Source organism: Labrus mixtus, chromosome 22 (assembly GCF_963584025.1).
Source record: "Labrus mixtus chromosome 22, fLabMix1.1, whole genome shotgun sequence".
NCBI lineage: Eukaryota > Metazoa > Chordata > Actinopteri > Labriformes > Labridae > Labrus > Labrus mixtus.
This window is the reverse complement of record NC_083633.1, coordinates 16,911,659-16,931,894: the sequence shown is the minus strand read 5'-3', so window position 1 is coordinate 16,931,894 and position 20,236 is coordinate 16,911,659. Positions and strand designations below refer to the sequence as shown.

The following is a 20,236-nucleotide window of genomic DNA, read 5'->3' as shown; positions in this document are numbered from 1 at the left end:
ACCAAACACTGTTGCCTCAGGGTTTATCCCTTTATCAGCAGCTCACCGTCTTTTCCCTCAACTTCTCCGGCGCATGTTATTCCACTGCCTGCTCGCAGTTCAAAAAAAGCAGGTGTGACATTGTTTCGTTCTTGCACTCCTTATGCTAAAGACATTAACAGGGGCTTGTTAAGAGCTTCTTTTTTTTTTTTTTTTCAACAAGCGTGCAAGGCTTGGGTAAAGGGATTTCTAAACCGCCGTGGCTCCTGCAAGGTGCTCTGGTTGGAAATTTGCATTTAAACACGAAGTGTGCCTGTTAGGGGGCTTCATCTGGGAGTATAAGTGCGAGCGCTGCAGCACTCTGGGATAATGGTCTCAGAGGGCTGCGACTTCCATACAGGGCAAGCGCATATAGTGTAATCAGGCTACAGTCATTTACATCGAAGGCAGTCTGAGCCACCATCATTTTCTTTGATTGTCGTGCGGGATGTCTACATTATGTATATTGGTGGTTACAGGTCCATGGGGAATGAGGACTGTATAATTTACAAAGTGGGGGACTGAAACTTAAATCCCGGGCCAGCTCCATGCTGCTGCCGTTGGAAAGTGGATTAACAGCTCGTAATCTCTAAAAGAACACAAATTAGTGGCTAACTCAGTTTGCACTACATCCAGTTGAATGTTAGCTATTGATTAGCTAGCAGAACAATAGCTTCTTACACTTATCATTACGTAACAATGCGGGTGAGGAAGTGTGGATGGAATTAACAGTTACACATACACTGTAAAGACTGAGAATTAGTTTAGTCATCCGTTCAGAAGACATCAAGGGCGACTAGATCACCTTGTCAATCATATCCGCACTTGACCGTTAGCTAGTTAGCAGCTAGCAGAGCAACATGTTCTCCCTTGTTCTTCTCATTATCTAACATGGCCGGTGAGGGAAGTGTGGGTGGAAATAACAGTTACATCGTGCACTATAAAACTGATGAGTCATTTCTTGATTTGGAAAACAACAAAATCATTAAAACATCATTAAAAGAAACACAAGGCGGATGACTAACACGTCTTACACACTTGGGTTTTTGTATGGATGAATGTCAGGGATATAATGTTTTGAAGAGAGAGTATTAGGGATGTTCGTAGGCGGATTTCATTAGATATGGATATAGCCGCACTGGCTGTTTTCCCTTCTGTCTAATCTTAAGGTAAAGCTAATGGCTCTATTCTCATATTTAACAGACTCTTTGGCAAGTGACTGGTTTTCATCTAATTCTTTGCAAGAAAAAAAGGAGATCTCGATAAATGTATTTGACTCTTAACCCTAGATTGTCTACCATATCCTCGACTTGCATATGATATTTTGAAGATCATTTAAGCTATTCATGCAGGGATTGTTAAGGTCATAAAATTAATGTTGTGTTGGCAAATGGTTTTCGTAAGACTCAAAGGCGGAACAGACATTACTTGCCCATTGCTGACTGTCGTTTACTTTTTTTTTTTTAACAGTGGTCATGGCCATAAACCATGAAGCTGGAGCCAGACACGCCCATCGCTTCCTTCTGTCAAAAAAAAGCCTCTTTGGTGCTACATTGAACACAAGCTCTTCGAATATGCCATCCGAGTGCGAGAAAGCCCAACGGACTGCTTAACACCCGCTGTAAGTACTCACACACTCTGGACTCTGGAGTGTTTACTCATGAAACTCAACCAAAGTCAAACCCTAAAAACAGAAAATCTCATACTGCTGCCCAGATTTCTGAATGAGTCATTCCTAAATCATGCTTGTTGTTCAAATGTGGGCAAAGTCTGTCCTTACGGATTACACTTATTCCTTAGGTTTATTTGAATAAAGTTAAGTCTTGTTTGTCTTCAAATATGAAAAAAACCTGCTGTTGGCTTGGAGGGAATAAAAGTGACCCAAAAGCCTCAGACTTAAATTTGTCTAAACCCATATTACATATTTTTACAACTTAATGTATTCCTCCAAAGATGAAATACTTTACTGGACCTGATGATAGAATTCTATCATATTAATATTATGTAGACAATGCTGTACACCAGGCAATCTCTGAATCCTTTGGAAATCATCGTCTGTCAGCATTTGATGGCGAAATATTCCACTGTGAACGAAAGCCAACTTCTCAGTTATTCTGGCGTTGCCAGTAGTTATTGTTAACCATGACTTCCTTTCCCATGAGGCCCTGACGCCATAATGTCTGTTTCCTGTGAGTCTCACTTCAACAGTAGATGATGTTTACACAGAGGCTTCTTTTCTAGCTTACTTCAACTATATTTGCCCAAAAAAAAAAAAGAAACCAATTTCCTTGTGATTTATTTTGCAATTAAGGGGTCTTACATTTTCAAGAAACAAGCACATCTTGATGTAGGTTTGTTCAGAGTTAAGTTAATTCTGTCCTCGAGAGGAGAAGCAATCAACTTTTAAGATGCCTGTTTGTCGACTGGAGTCGGGATCAATCATTTCTGATTCATTTCAGGTAATCAGGGAATCTAAATGCTGATTGGCTTTTGCGAAACAGCATCAAGGTAGATTTGTCTGTCAAGTTGACATGTCGCATCTGATGTTTGATTGTTAGCGGCAGTTTTTTTTTTTTTTTGCAGATGTCTGTTTTTAGAGCTAAATATTTCGACAGGTCCGAGCTGGTTCACATTTAGTGCAGATTGTGTTACGTCTGGACTGTTTTTCCTGTATACACAAAAGCCTGGTGATAGGATTTGGTTAATACAGCTCGTTCTACAAATTTACTACAAAGATCCCTTCCCATGCTGAGAATCAAGACCCCCAATCACAGATTCTACAATAGTGGATTATAATGTTCAGAGGTTTCAAAACGCATCAGATCAGGTGTCACTCTGTCATGCCAGACAACATCTGCACTCCAAAATGGATGTCATGTAAAAAGCAATGTGCGAGCACTTGATATCAACAACCTCACTCCCCACTGCGAGTGTGTGTGTGTGTGTGTGCGAACATTATCAGCAGACATGGCATCTGCTAGTACACACACACACACACACACACACTCACGCCAGTGTTTGATGCCGTTCCACCAACAACGCTGTCAAGTGCTCCCCCTCTTCATCATCGCAGCACTATGCAGAACCATATCTCAAATGGAGTCACTGCACTTTCATGTTAAGGAGATTGAAAATGTGTGTGTGTGTGTGTGTAACTGCATATCTGTATCTATCATTTGCATGAGGGTTTGTGCATCTTTGTGTGTGATTCCTTGAGTATGTTCATCTGTCTGCTTTTTTTTTCTTCTAAGTGTGCTTGTTTGCTCATACACCCCCAAAGGACTGTCAGGTCAGCTCCATGTCAAGCCGGCCAAATCACTGGCACAGATTAACAGCAGAGGGCAGCGCCAGCCTTTGAGGGCAAGCGCAGTGGGAGCAGTCGCACCAATTAAGAACCCCGACCACCCAGCCCCGCGCTCACACTGGCTGGCTGGAGATAACAGCGCAGCCACACACATGCTCAGACAGATAGGCACGCAGGGGGAAGCGCTCGCCGCATACCCACTCATAACTTGCTACCTAATACATATGCAACACCCCACCAAACATCATCCATTAGCTGCAACAGGGGCCTGAGTGCGCTGCTAGTGGTGTCAAATATGCATGAGGGAGTGGAGGTCTGTGTCTCATAATCCTCAGGGCAATTAATACAATCGTTTCCCAGGGCCAACACCAAGACTCACATACCAAACCTCTCCCCTGGGCTTGTTGATTTTTTTAGGGCAGACTAATTTAAAGGTAGGCTAGCCACAGGCTGGCTTTAATGGATTGGGGCCGTCTGGGAAGAGACGGCAGGCCATACATTGAAAATTGCTCTCGGTGATGTGTGGGGCTGAGGGGAAAAACGGAAAAGCTTTTTTTTCAGGGTAAAAAAAATATTTCTGTTTTTCCGACTGTCATGTAAAACTAAATCAGCAGTTTAGAGGTTTTTTGATTTACTGAGTTAATACATACGTTTCCTGTCACGTCATGATGAGCTCAGTTGAACGAGTCACTTTTGACCAGTCACAGACCGTAGCAATGTTGAGCTTAGCATCACTTCACTCAAGAAAAATGAACTTTTTCACATTAGTTAAAATAACTGAAAATTGGGATGCTAATTCTGATAGCTCTTTGGGGTCAATTTCTATTATGTGTTCGCATTAAGCTAACATACTGAGTTGTAAGAAACTGTGCCCCTCCCCCTTTCCCCCCAAAGAGATCCACCAATGCTATTTACTATTAAAAAATAATTGCTACCCTTGTTGCTTTAGTATCAGGAGGGTGACGATGTACTTAATGGACCTGAAAAATGAAAAAAAAAAAGATTTTATATATCGAGCTCTTTCTATTATATTACTGTTCCTGCAGAGGGTAGAAGTGGTCGTCTTCACTATATTGCAAAGCATTTAATTCCGACTCTCTCTTTTTTGTTTGTCTCCTGCAAGATGTTTTTAGCCTCTAGTCAGATATTGATTGAAGTGTTCAGCCTAGTGTGAGAAGAAGAAGAAGAAGAAGGAGGAGGAGGGGGCTGGTATTCAGAGGCATTCGGTTGGTGGGGAAGCAGTATTGATTGCACTTAAAGTGACAAGATTGAGGAGGCCCACTTTGACACGTTATCCCTATTGCCGCCAACAGACAAAGTGCGGGGGCCCGAGGAGCGGCGTCGATTGATTTCTGTGATCATGAATGGTCTTGGACCTATGAATCTCGGGCTCGAAAATAAGTCAACAATTTTTCATGGCGCCGCTGTAATGTAAGGACTGACGGTCGGTTTGATTTAGGAGGACAAGTAAATGCTATGGTAATAGATCAGCCTCCTGCACATTCTGACGAGCTGAAAAGTCCTCACAGCTCCGGCAATAATAACCCGGCATGTAAAAACACATGCACTGGTAGTATATTTGAGCAGGCAGGTATTGTGGTTGAGCCAGGATTTTGTTCTTGCATAATTCACTGGAGAGGCACGAAGCTGATATAGCCTCTCCCTCTCTTATGAGCATCCATCAGGTAAAATTGCTTTCTCCTAACATTAGGCTGTCAACGAGAAATAACAAATGTAGCCATGCAGAGCAACACATGATTACAGGGTAATAATGCCCCGAGGTCAGACGAATGCGACCTCATTCGGAGCGTCTTGTTGAAGGGAGCAAGTGCAATCATAGTCCGTAAGATGACAAGTCGCCGGAGAGATGCTCATCTTCATCCGAAGTGGCTGCTGTCAGGTCTGCCATATCTGGTTTTCTTTTTTTGGATCAGTTTAACTGAATGATTCATAGAATTAAGAAAAAGAAAAAGATGAACCTGCAAGCTCAAAAGGAGGGTCAAAAAGTGCATGCAAGGAGCATTATTGGAAACATCACCCTTGTTTCTGATTGACTCTACTTTAAAACTGAAAAAAAAACCAAAAACACCTCACACCCAAAAGTGGAGGGATATTTCGAGCCCCACATCTTCTCTGATTGATATTGTGTAAATCCATCACTATAATCTTCCAGGAAATTGCACGGGCGTTTCCAGAGGTCTAATCGAGATGTGGGAGCACTCGCAGACGGAGTAGGAGTGAGAACGAGGAGGAAGACAGATGGAGGAAAAGACCTGCACCACTCGAGATGGATATTTTTTTTAAAAATCGGACAAAATACATGTAAAAAGGGAGAGAGAGGGAAAAGGAACGCAAATTATTAAGTAAACAAGAAAAAAAAAAAGAGAGAAGGGACTGAATGAACAGAGGAGGTGGGGAATTTTTCAAGCATGCTCCAGTGATCTCAGTCTCTTCCATCCCAGTGTCGCCTGCAGGTCTCTGGTTCCATGTGCTGCATAGCCAATTACCCGTGAAAATAAGGGAGAGAAAGCCAGTTGCAAATGATTAACACACACACACACGCACACACACACACACACACACACACACACACACACACACACACACACAAAAAAAAGCACCTTGTTGATTCCTGAACATGGACGCAGAAGCAGGATATAGTACAGGAGTTAGCTTAATGAAGCTAAGTGCTATTTTTGTATTAGGGCTGTATTTCATTATGAGATTTTGTATTGGAGCGTATGATGAACAAAAAAAACACATTTCTGCCCTCAGCTTATATCGACTTAAGTGAAAGAGTGCAATAATAAAACGGGGCACCACCTTATTGGATTTCTATTTTACAGTACACACCATACAGTACAGAGTGTGCTATAAAGGGAGGCTGTGCACAAGCCAACACAGCATGGGATACCAGCACAGCAAGTGTTTGAGCATGTGGTTCTTAGTAGGGAAAGGGGGTCGGGTGTGGGGGGGGGGGGGGGGGGGTGACTGAATTGTGAGGTCTAGATGGTATTGTTCTTCACAGGGGAGGACTCAAAGGACGTTTTAATGATTGGAGCTTGGGGAATGCAGTTGGATTGGCTGTCATAGCAGGAAGGGGGGAGATACTGTTGTGATGTAGATGTTTAATTATTAAAAAGTCAGGATGGTTAATTACAGTTATCTCGAACCTAAGAGACGCTGTGAGTATTCTGTTTTCCTTTCAATTTGATGCCTAACTCTGGGGGAAAAAATGGTTACGCGTTGCACGCTTTCCTCTGCAAAAACAAAATCCCAGTTTTCTTTTCCTGCTGAACATCAATCAAGTGGCTGAGATGTAAAAATTGTCATGGACCCAGCATGACACATCCAGAACCACTGCATGTCCAAGAGGAGAGAGACATGATGCGTAATGTGTTATGGGCTTAAAATAGGCTAACTGAGAAAATTCCACTTAGTCAGTGCGCCCTGCGTTCCGTCAGAGCCACGCTTTTGCTCCATGGGACGGCGTGCAGCCAACCTTACTGCGTCCGTTTCTGTATCAGTGGCGAAGACTAACTTCCTTTTAAGGGTCAGAAACCTTGAGCAGAACCGGAGTTATGTTGAACAGCCATCTGCTCCTGACTCAGCCTTACAGCTCCATCCGTCTTTCTTCCTCACCTTTTTTTTTTCACTTTAGTAATCTAATCTGATCATCGCACTTCTCAATCTTTTACCCCGTGGCCAACATTTATTTGTCTTTTTGAACCCATTCTGGTATTATCCATAATGATACACAGATCCAAGATCTACCGAAATTGAATGGGACCTAACAAAGGAAAAACTGATCTTAATGCATCCCCCGAATCCATTTTGGTTCCAGCACCAAGTCTCAGGTTCTAGAGTCTAATTAGTCCTCCATGTAAAGGCGAGCGCTCCTACCTGAGAAGTTAGACGCGAGAGCGGTCTCTGCTGAGCATTAGGTAACTTTGAGTGCATGTGCTTGTGAACAAATGGTGCAATCATGTGCAAATGTATTCTAATAACGGCTTTGTTCTGCTTAAAATTCCATCTTTGATTCACTTTATTTGTTACCTACAATTTCTCTCTCAGCTCCTAATCAAATAGCAGGAGGGCAATGGGGGAATTTATGTGCATACATACATCTTTAATATCAGCAGTATGAATTTTCTGTGCCGTGGTAATATATTTTAATCATCTAAGGATTTTAGCGATTCAAATGAGCAGGTCTTGCCAGACGGGTGGGATTAGAGCTGCTCGGCTAAATGTGTGCAGAGTAGCTAAACTGTGTGTGGGATCTAGTCGTGTGAAACGACTGCGCTTGTATTCTTGTGTATGTTTTTGTTTGCAACCACCTGCATGTAATGAGCATCTGACCCCGTACATGGATCATTTTCTTTCTTGGCTTTAATTAGGTTGTAAATGTCAACATATGAAACCGTTCTCTTCCGCCCCGTGAAGCATGTGTGTTTGCTGTTTGCGTTGCCGGGCGAGGGACGGCTGTTCATCTTTTGTCACATGTTGACATGTCAGACAATTACAGAACGTGAATGACTCACAGGCAGGGCCAGGAATAGCTACCTGAGGCACCTCTCGCAACCTGACCTCTATTCCTCCAAACAGACATCACAACAGCAGCAGGGAGATGCGAGTCGTGGCAACCCACCAATTAAGACCACATATCATTCACATAAGGGCTATTGCTTAATCCAAGCTCTGAGAATAATGAGCTAAAGTAAACAGTAATTACTGGAACCAGGTCATTGATTACAGTTCTGCCTCTGACTGGCCCTGAGGGAATCTCCAGGCAAGGGAACATCTCCAAATATGCGCTTGATAGCAACATGTGACCCCCGTGGCTCGCAATGAAATCCATTAATCTTGTTGAATCAGTATTATTCATACCGCGTTAAAGCGCCCACATGTTGCCAAATCCAGCTGCATTCAGACATGGAGATTGATCACGACTCCTCCCTGCTAAACGTTTATTCACTCCCTCGACCATTTATTTAGCGGTGTGATGATAAATCTTTGCATGGAGCCCCGTGCCTGCAGTGTGAATTATGTATGTCCTATGGATTTGCCCTCTCTGCGGAGAAGTGGGCGAATACATGACCATGCAACCTGCCGTTACATTAGGGCGAGATAAGGCTTGAGAAATCGCTGATTTGTTGAAGTTATTTCAATCTTCACTGTGATTTAATCCCAGAGTGGGGTGTCAGAAACACTGGGGTGGTAGGGTTAGAGTTCAAAAGCAAACACACAGAAACTGTGATCGTTTGTATGTTCATTGGATGTACAGAAAAAAAAAGAGCATTAGGTGGTTGTCATGTTTGTTTTTTTGATAGCACAACCTCTATTATGTTGTTGGTCATCCTCTCTTTGTTGCACATGTGGACATAGCATGACAAATATGAGAATAAAAATGTCTTCAAGCAAAAAGAAAACAAATTGAGCAAACATCTAATGTACTGAGCTTCAGCTAGCTCGTGATGTAAGCACTTAACTGAAGTTTACACTCTATGTTAAAGGTTTAAAAATGACTTAAAGCTCCTGTGAGGAGTTTAAAGCTGGTCGTGAATCCGACTGAAATGTATACTGATCTCTCATTATGACCTTCAAAAGCAAACAAGACCATTAGCGACAAGATTGATCATTTCTATGCTGTTAAAAATATAAATAATGCTTGAAAAAACGCTGCTGGAGGTCAGGCGTCAGATGAAGTGATTGACAGCAATGCTGCCCAAACAGCCGTTGTTCGCACTTCCCACTGCAAAACATTCCCGATGCATTTGATTGGTAAAAGAAAGCGAAATGAGATTTGTTTGTTAAAACACCAGATGTGCAAGAAAAAATCTAAAAATCAGCAGTGTTACAGCATGTGTCCACATGGGGGCGCCAAAAACGACACAAAGTAAAAGTTCCTCATAGGAGCTTTAAATTCAGAATAAATCAATATTAAGCAGCTTAAAAACAAAACGAAAACACAGCATTGTGTCCATGTTGCCATGTTTTTTTTTGTGTCTTCTTATTACCTACTTTTTCTTGGCTTGGTAACCAAAGTCCTGCTATGTTTGGTGAAAGATTGCAGTTATGCCAAATACATGTTGGAAAAGCAAACACAGCGGATTGGGCATGGTTGTATTTAATATGAAAGTAAATGTCAGTTCTGTGTGAAGTGGATGAGAGCTCCTGCATGTATGTCGGACTTGACACACTCCCATCCATTACCCTCACCTTCATACCCTATCTTTCAAAATTGATATGGGTCACATTACTTCCTACTTGATGTGGGAGTTGTATGGATATCCTGGCGTGGTACGATATGGGAATTTTATGCCTCTATTAGAGACAGGAAAGTGGATAGTGTCAGAAAATCAGGGAGAGAGAGTCGGGAATGACATGCGGAAAAGGAGCCACAGGTGGGATTGGAGTCTGGACTGCCCGCTTTGAGTACTGTAGCCTCTGTAATTGGGGTGCGCAAACTAACCACTATGCCATCTGCGCCCTTTTGACCCCCATCTTTCACTAAAGTCATATCATTTCTACCAGACATAGCTTTGCCTCAGTCCAGTCACTCAAGCAGTTTTCACACATGCACATTTCTGGAAAATGTAATGCAGGCTGCCCGTGGAATCTTCCAGAGTTGCTTGTTCAAACATGCACCCCCACAGCGGGAGGCTATCAATGTCAGAGAGTCTGATGCGATGATGAAAATGTTGACCTTTATATAAATGCTATGTGATCAGATCAGAACATACTGCCAAACAAGAAACTTAATGAAGCAGTGTCATCGCTTGCATGCACTGCATTGTGCTCTGGTCGTGGGACATAAACATCATCACCCCCCTCCAACTAGATTGTTGTGAAATTTCCTGCTGCGTTTTCACAATTCGCAATTCAGGGTAAAGTCAGAATAAAAAATGGGTTGTTTGTGTCAAACTTGCAGCTTAACCTTAAATAATTTCAGGACGTTTTCAGGATCTTTGTGCATATGCAAATGGGGCTGTCACTTTCCTCTCTTGCCAACACGGCACACCTGAGACGCAGCTCCAAGAAATTTCCTGTTCTCTCAGAAAGGAACTCCAGTATGGCCCTGTGTAAAAAGCTGCCAATGTACCTGCACAAAAGCTCAAGTTAGTTTATTGTCTTTGAGGGGGAAGGGTAATGTTAAAGCAATACGGGAGGGACATTAGTAGGATGTGAGTCTAAACAGCCCTTATAGCGTATTGAAGAGACAAAAGGTATTGAATTATCTGTGTACACTTTTGTTCTGTAGGGGGGGGTCATCCCATAGTGTCTTCTGAGCATTAGTGGTGGAAATTGGTACACCTGCTCTCTCAGACCATTGCCATTCATTACTCCCATTATCATCCGAATAGATCCTCATAAAATCCACACATTATCTCTAAGTGAACGCACATTAAATACCGCAAATTGTCTTCCATTACAAGCCATATTGCATTGACACCAAGTCTACCACAGAGGAATTCTCGGGTGGCAAAAATTTGCATACATGTTAGAGTCAGTCAGTGTGTAGGTAACATGAAAAATGCAATTTTCTGCGTGACTTCTCCCTCCTCGAGATGGCAGCTGTGCAAGAGCGAGTCCATGCCACCTGTAATTGCATGGCAGCTGACATTTCTCATGATTCCAAGTGCTGGTGCAAATGGTTTCAAGTATCTTTTTTATTGAAAAGGGGTTGTGCTTCTGTTAAAGAAATACTTCGTCATAAAGTTTTGGTACCGGCAATCCCTCATAGCCTGCGGTGCTGGACATTAAAGTGCTCAGAATAGTCATAAAAAGGTGGGGGAAATGTGGCCTCCAAAAGCTGCAGCTTCAGAGAGGAGGAGGATAACTGTAGATCTGGTTTTATGACAGAAAAATAAAGGTGAAATGTGCGTTAAAAAAAAAACGACCCGATCTTTGTCTTTCAGGGGTTCATAGAATTTTGGTGCATATCGACACCTCTTGATATACCAAATGCAAACCTTTACATCCAACTCAGGATGTAGTGCCCGATATAGGGAGTTCATAATATTGAGGTCTAAATGGTGGAGCTTTTTGCATCTTCTATTGGGCTACATGTTCAACATTTTCAAGGGATACTGGTTGAATCAAATTCAGCCAATATCCCTTGCAAACATCCTTTATCTCTACAAAAGAGTGTAGGAATGTGTTTCAGGGTCACATCTGGCTCGCTGCAATTTTGTATCTGGATAATCATCCATCTGAAAAAATCAAGTCCCTCTAAGCGGTTTCATAATCAGCCACAAGAGTAAAAGAACTCTCAGTGGTGGAATCAAACACAGCAGTGGTAGACTTTTCAGTTTTGCTCTATAAAGGCAAACTTGGATTTCGATGAATGTTTTGACATGCATGTAGCCCCATGGAGAGTATCAGCCAGCCTAGGTGTTCGATTGATGACAACTCTGGTTCCTATAAGGGTTTTCGATTCAGCACATCAATAGCACTCAGTTATTTCTAAACAGAATGAATGATTGGTCAGTGGGGGATGAGACAACAAGCTCTGCCAAGAGAAGCTCTTTCTGCCTGTCCTGCTGCATTGTCAGTGACAACATTGTTCCCCGGCACAGTCAGTGACACAGAGTACATTGAACAGCCTCCTGCCTTTTCCCTCTACAAGGGGTAGCCTCCAAGAGCACTTCAGCAACACATTTGTGAGAATAAAACTGTAATGAAGTGACTGGAGGTACAAGCCTTTTAACAAGGGGCTTTTAGAATGCTTGGTCTTCAGTCCCAGCGCTCTCCACATCTTTTGTTAGTATGGTACCAAGGTTATGCTCTTTTTTTTTTTAAAGATTTACCAATGCCCGACACACACTCTTTTTCACAGGTCATCTAATACTGTTGAAGCTTTGTCTAGCCCCACTTTTGTATCAAATACAATAGCCCAAGGTAATTTCTGTTAGCTTTTGTTTCATGGTGCCCTTTTCGCTCATTTAAAGGTAACCTTTGGCTTTTATGTCAAGGTATGCTTTTGCTTATTAGGTTTATACACCCTATGGCATTTATGTTAAGGTACCCATTGGCTTTCATGCTTAAGTACTCTTTGGTGTTTCTCTAATGGTGTCCATTGGAGGATGTTTCAAGGTACCCTTTAGCTTTATGTCAAGTCCCCTGAGTTCATGTGTCAAGGAAGCCTTTTGCCATCACACTATTCCACCTGCCTGATTTTGGCACTCGACACCAAAAAGGGAGGTTCAAATCTGCAGCCAGAGAGCCTCAACGGGAAAATGCTCAGATCTGGGCAGGGAGAAAAGGGCACATGTCCCGCTCCTGAATGTGGGTTGTCAGCATTTGATGAATGGTTGACATCATTGTGCGTTTCAACTTGGTCAGGCTGATAAACTGAGAGAAATCGCTGATGGATGGCCACCTTCCTCTGAGATGAGACTAATTTCTCTCCTTGGGATATCGGCATTACAGATTGTAGATTACATTAAATACATTGTGTGTATCACACTGGGGGGATCTATTACCTGTTGGTCCACTGAAACAAGATGGCCTTGACTTTATGCACTGTTTCATGTAATGGCTTGGACAGTGGTTGAGGGATAGACGCGCAGCTTTCGGAACACAGATTGCATTTCGAGCAAGAGAGCCAAATGACAAGGTGCCAGGCACAGAAACACATGAGCTCATGTAAGTGGCAACCCAGTGTGCAGTGAGGCCTCAAAGGTGCCACATGTGCACATTAATGATTAATGGCTTTGTTTGTGTCGACATAAAACATGGGTTGCTTTAAGATTTAGACACCAAAATCATATTTATTCATTATTTATTTATTCTTTCAGACTAGACTGTCTGGGTAATATGGTTTTTGTACACGAAAAATTAGAAAGTAGACCCAAATTAAGGCATGGACTTTCACAAGAATTCAAATGGTACAGGCTTCCACTGAAATATATCATTGTACAACACGGGTTTGAGAATTAAGAATTTAAAAGATGCTTTTAAACACATTTGTCCCTCTAAGAACTCCTTTCTCAAGACTGTCATCTTGGACGTATGGGTCAACTCAATCACAGCTGTCAATTGTATCGTATTCATGTAACCTAATCAATACTTTAGATGGATGATGATTAGGACAGCCTGAGCAAATGGACTGGTGATCAATTACATGTAGGCCAGGTTCATACAGATAGGCTCAGGAAAACCAGATGTGTTCTAAATTACATTTTCACATCTTTGACACTGGCTTTGCAATCATGCATCGCCCGGGGAACATTTTTGAAGTTTCATTAAGAGAATTCTCTTTTCCAACCATTAGAATAACTGGCAAGAACATTATCTTAGGGGTCTCATTTTCACGTTCCCGCTCCGCATATTACAGTCACTGCAAATTTAACCCAAGAGGACGTAACGTTCACTTTCATTTACCCTAAGGGCACGCCTGTTAGGAAGATTTACCATACCTTCCAGTTGCCTGCAATTGATTTGAGGTGGGTCCCATTGGAGTCCAGTAAATGAAATGTCAACATTGTGTGACATGTGATGAAAATTAATGGAATCCCACGTGGGAGAAGAGTCAGCAAGGGGGTAAAAAGCCAGTTTAGCCGAATGTCATGTTTGTTGAGGCAGGAGTGACTGCAAATATTAGAAATTTGTGTCAACAAGAGTTGGTTTATTAAAAATCATGAATATTTGTCCAATTCAACAACTAGAAGGGACAATGAATGTCTTCACAAACAACTGAAATTTAGTTAAAATGCATTATTATTCACAAAGAAAAAAGACAGAAAAAGCATCCCTCAGGAAAAACAAACATTGCAGTTGGATCCAAAAAGATTTAGAAAGGACAGTAGGTGGAAAAAAGGGAAATTCTCACAAACCAGTCACAAGTCCTGTGAGTCCAGTCAAGGTTTTCCCATCAGTCGTCAGCCAACTCCGTCCCAGCAGTCACTGTATTTTAACAAACAATACTGCAAATCAAGGCCGACTTCCTGTCAGTCCTTATTTATTCTTTTCTTCTTCTTCTTTTTTAAATAGGGACAGTGCACAACAATGAAGATAAACATGTAAATATACCATAGGCTAATTTCCACCCGTAGTACACAGAACACAGGTAGCAAAACAAGAAGCAGAAACCAAACAACAAAATCAACTGTACATTATTTGACAAAGACACACATATGACAATACAAAGCTGGCTATGCGATTTTGCTCAAAACAACTCCAGAATAAAGGAACCATTAGACTTAAAGTGCTAAAAAGACGGGAGGTCGTTGGACAAAATAAGCTGTTGAAGTTTGAGTTTTTGTCCATTTTTAAAGAAAAAATGGATGGAAAGTAACAGGATGGAAGGCCTGTTTCAACTCTTTAAAATACAGTCCACATTGGAAAAAGTAATCCATCCAATTAAAGCAGCACCGTGCCTGTAAACTCAGTGAGTGTGTTGTGAGCTTGGAGAGGGCATATTTTGCATGGCTCGCTGGAGTACACCTTTTCTAATCTCTGTCATACACCTTCCTCATCTTCTCGCTGTAATTATGGGCTACATTCGCCATGGTTGATTTGGCTGCCTTGGTAAATCGTATTAAGCAATCCTTCTACTGAATGTTAGCAACAGCACATTGTTCAGGAACTTTCTCTGAAATGCTTTGGTTGGCAACATGCCAGACATGATTATACCAGCACTCTAATTTTCTCACTTTCTTGTTCATGAATGTCAGTTCACCTTGATTTTGGTCTGAAGGTTCTGTCAGCTTGAATCACATTTTTGAGCTGTTTTAGTAGCTGAGACTGTTGAGTTAAATGGAATTCAACAAAAAATACTATTGACAACATTCTCTTTTGTTTCAAAGCTAATGCTCCATGTGTTACGGCACCAATTTTGCCTGTTTAGTTTTCATACTGTTCATTTCCTAATGTCATGTATATCATGGCAAGTTATTTCCAAAATAGCTGAAGTACAGAGCAACAGTGTCTCAAAACACCTTTGAATATTGATGAATAAATTGCAAACATTACCAGTATTGAAAAAGCCAAAGAGAAAGGCTCCATGGATGTGAGGGATATTCATTATATTCAACTCATGAAGACAGGAGATGGGGAAAGGGTCCCCCAGGACTCCACATGCTGATGGTGGTGGAGGAAAGCCAATATAGGTGGAAAACAGAACCGCACTGTTGAATTTCCTGGAAGAATCTCGATATTATGGGGGTAGATATGGGGCGATGGGGAGGTAGAGCAATAAAAAAAGCCTCGAAAGGCAGACTTCCAGCAGCAGCCACTGATGATTGGTAAGATATGATGACATCTGAATGTGTAAGTGTGAAAACTTTGGCCACGTGGGAAATGACAGGAACGACTGCAGCAGTGGTGTGCAAGTTCACACTTAGCAGGAGCTAGTCTTGTACAGTTTATACAGAGTACACTGACATATCCCTTTCTCAGAGTTTGAATCTTTGGATTTGGAGCTAAATTTGCAATCACACAAAAAAATGACCAGTTAATTTCTTTCTGTAGTCTTTTACAACAGGCTGGTAAACAGCTGTCTAAATGTCTTATTCAAAATGCTTTGAGTTTGACTCAAGTGGATAAATGTAGTGGCTGTTGGCTTGTGGTCTTAGCATTGGTGAAAGATCTGTTGTGGACATATTTACCTGGAAGATATGTTCCAAGAAATATGAACTGGCGTCAGCTGTATCAGAAGCTGCCACTGAATCGCCAGTTCGACCAGCCATATGGTCATGTTAACAGTTGTTGAGTCTGAAGGGAGTTGGTACAGCTGCATCAGATGCATCAAGTTGACCATTTACCAAAAGTCAGACAAAGTTTCATGAACATACTCCTCTACAGCTTTCATGCACAACACCAGAATTTGACTAGAGAAGAAAGTAACAATCCACCTATTAAGAAAAACATGCAAAACAGAATAAAACTATTTGTTCATTGAACTTTTATCACCAGCCTCTTTGTGTTACACTCTGTCTCAAATACAATCAGACACACAATGGGTTCAGAGCCATTGAAGGAAATGCACTCAATGGGAACTAACAGGGAACCAAATGGTGCGTCACAATGGACATTGGTTGCCGGCATGGAGTTTAAACTTTCAGCAACAGCACTGTTTTTAAAGTTCCATTTGCTGCTGTTTACGAAAGGGTTTCTTTAAATCCTTATTGCTATCATGTTACAGTGGACTGAGATCTTTACAAAAATGATGGGCTGAGTTTCACCAAGAAATTGTTATAACATTCCTTTTAGTTACTCTTGGAAATCACTCAATAAAAAGATACTGTTGCATTAGGAGCTGTGGTGTCTGAGTCATGGACGATGGCATGCTGAGAGCAATATTGGGGTTTGTCCAATACAACCAGGGTTGGGTTGGAAGAGCCTAGCAGCCTGAATTAATCAGATGTAATTAACATTGCCCTCTTTCGTCATTTCTCAATGGTCCTCTATCTTTCACTTCGACTCTGGTATAATGGAAAATCAGTGGGTTTCATTACCCATTACCCAACAGCCCCATTCATCTCAGGCCAGAAGAGAGGAAAAGTCCTCTATCTGATCAATATTCCAAGAAGGGGGTGAAGTACGGCCAAATATACAATTCAGAGAACAAACCTTAAGCGTTTGTCACGTTGAATAGCAATTATTGTTTGCAGCAGAATTAATGGTTTCAGGTTGTTAAATCATTGATCATTAAAACATTTTTTTGGAAGTGATTCAGAAGTGAGTGAAAAGTGTTGGCTTTTCTAATTACACCTAAAACATTCAGTCCTGCTAAGTTTATAACACACTCAATCAATTCAGGCTCATTGATTGTTGCAAACTAGTTAACAGGCCAAGATTGCATTTTTTCACCAATTTCTCAGACACTGCATAGTTTTCTGTCAAACAGCTATGATATTGTAGTGTAGAAGTTAAACTTCTTTATGTACTGGAGCTGCTTCTGTTGTTAATACTTCAACGACAGGCAGATTGGTGGATTTAATCATTCTTTGGAAGTTGATGAGAATCTGAGGCAAACTGCTTTTAGTTCTGTATTTTCAGACAGTGGTTGTGATAGAGAAAGCACGACATGTTAAATGTATTGCTCTAGGTTTTATAAAGAAAATGGCTAAACATGACCAGGCCTCACATTCTGCAAAGCGACTAAAATCCTCGTCGGTTTGTGCACTACCATGTCCATGTGCAAAATTACAGAGGTTGACTTAAGATCTTTACATCAACTTGAATCAATGATTTGTAAATGTTAATGGTAAAATAGAGGATTCAGATGGAAGGAACTGTAACATTTTAGTGTATACAAGAGAACACAAGAGAAAAGACCCAAATGCAGACCCAGCAACAGTAAAAAGAATACACTGCATGAGGAATCCCAGTAAGTGGCAGGCTCACGTAAAACATTTAAAAAGACAAGGTCGAGGCAAACTAGGGTGAAAAAAAAAATTGTAGTAGTCAGAACAAAGACAACAAATACAATTCTTGACACACGGACAGGGCGCTCAATCACAGGAAGCACAAAAGGTGGTAAGTTAGAAGATACAAGGACAGGTTTACAACAAAATAACAAATGGTAACTGAACAAAATCAAAGTACTTAATAGAAAGATGTTTGTACGGTATTATACCGTATTACAGATTTATCTTACTCCTTTTATAACGTGACGTTAAAAAATAAGCAAAGGGAACTCAGAATCTTAACATAGAGCTTACGGTGTTCACTTACCACCCGGTTCAACTAATTGAGTTTGGGTTGAAAAGTTAACCTTCAGTATTGCAGCACACATGGCTTCAGTTTGATCTCATGTCCATTCAGCTTTTGAGAAACATTCTCCTGCTGTCTCTAATAACTTTAATGGCTTCGTTGAACTAATTTCCTCCTAACTTTATCCAAAACCGTCAGCAGGATCATCAAACACACATAAGTGCAATACCAATTTGCCTCGATGCTTATTTGCAACTTCCAAAATGTGCACTTCTGAACTTCCGGCAATTACTTCAGTGAAATCTATAGTGAGGGAGAGAAAAAAAAAAAAACATCCTCGGATGACGGAAGCTGGCAGAGGAAAAAGCTTCAAGGAGCTCTCAGCTAAGAGTGTGCAGTGACCCATTACTCACGTCTGGCCTTCTCTGACTGCTTGCTACAGCCTCCCCAGTTGCTCATGAACAAAGCTGCGGCTTTTATTACTGCAGGGGTCATTGATAATGCTCCTTTCATGACTGTTTCTGTGAGCAGAGAGCTGCCCCGTGCTCATGAACTATGCAGTTGTTAATTTCAACGCACATTTTGACACACGGTGGCAGGGTTTTAAAGTGTACAATGAAGTTTTCACACCTGCGTTGAGTTTTGGTTGAAATTTTAACTTGGAAGGTTTCGTTCAAGACCTTCCTCTAGACTAGAGGGTGACAACATCAGCCTCCGATGCAGCAGCTAATCCGGAGCTATGAATCAAACTGGCAAAGCCCCTCCTTGTCTCTGCCTCGACCACATAAAGACGGTATAACTGAGTGTAGCATACTGATGCCAGCCCCTGGAGTCTGTCTGCGGCCGTCCAGCTGGACCACTGCCTGGCAGCGCTGCTCGCTTCCTGCCATCGCAGGCACACGGCGCTTAGCGGTGGTTTATCAAACCCACTGTGCCATGAAAGTACGACGGCGTGAGGCCTGTAGATTAAAACCACACATTGCGAGAAGGAAGGCGCAACACTCTGTAACAATAGGTCTGACAAGAGTCATCGCTCTGGGTCAGAGCCAGATGGAATTTTTCGTTTCCTTTTTCCATTTTTCGCTCCCCAAACACTGACGGTTCATCCAAATTTGCTGAGTTTGGTCCCGGCTGTTTGATCTCGCCGTCCCCTGTTTAAACAATGATCCACTGGCAAAAGCGCTGTAGAGTCAGACAGTCCCTATGCAATGCATTTTCGCCGATGTTAAACACAAAGATATGCAGCAGACAAAACACGAGACATTTTTGAAGAGGAAAAAACCGATGCGGCATCTTTTCTTTTTATGTACAAAGTGAACATTTCCAAACAAAAGCCCTCCGTCAAAAGCAAGAAAGGAGCAGAAGAAATGAAAATCTTATTTAAAAAGTTCACAAAGCAGGTGTACACCTTCACAATGTAAAACAGGTATTCACAAAGAAAACTTCCCCCGTCATGCTTCGAACTTTACAGAGTAACTTTAAATCACAAGTTACACTCAGCTCTTTTAGAGAGAACATAATTTACATGATTTTATTCATTTAAGCTCTAGTTGCTTTAAAGCAGTTATATATAGTTATCTATAATTTCTAAAAAAGCTGCAGCTGGGTAGGCGTCAAACAAAAAGTCAAACAACACGCTGCTGAAACGTCGCTTTTTACACTTTCCACAGCAAAAGTTCTCTATAATTATTTAGACTGTTAAGACACCTGGACCAATTTCACATCCATCCCATAATCTATACCGCTTTTCCCGTTTAGGGGTCGCTGGGAGCTGGAGCCGATCCCAGTGGCCAATGGGCGAGAGGTGGAGTTACACCCTGGAGTGGTCGCCAGTCAATCATGTCATCAGTGTCGTCTGAGATTTAGAATAGACGCCTTTATTGAAAAGCCTGCGTTACGAAATGAGGGGTCTGAGTTTGACCAGGCAGTTTTATAAAGTGAGTTTACTTACAGTATGTACTAATTTTAAGACCCTATGATGTGGCATCATTTTTTTTAAAAGCTCAACCCTTAAAAACCCTTTGCATTCTCCTCAGCAGCACATTCTTACTCTCCAAAACCAGGAGGGAGCTGAAGAAAATGAAGTCGTTACGCAACACACAGGCAGCTCTTTTAGCTCCTGTGCGGCGGCTAACTCCTACGAGTCGTGCCGGCTCATATGGGAGTAAACAGATCAATAGGCCCACCTGAGAGATGGATGCTCACCTCCTCCGAGCAGCTGTGATCAAGCAGACTCTACAAAGCCTCTCTTTC

At 41.7% G+C, this 20,236-nt stretch overlaps 1 protein-coding gene across 1 annotated transcript in view; it reads left to right on the top strand.

The window, feature by feature from the left end:
* chrm2a (cholinergic receptor, muscarinic 2a) overlaps window positions 1-20,236 on the top strand; it is a 67,616-nt gene that overhangs the window by 26,213 nt on the left and 21,167 nt on the right. Inside the window, exon 2 of the mRNA XM_061029222.1 lies at window positions 1,489-1,639. The gene's annotated coding sequence lies outside the window, so the exon portion shown is untranslated. The remainder of the gene's footprint in view (window positions 1-1,488; window positions 1,640-20,236) is intronic.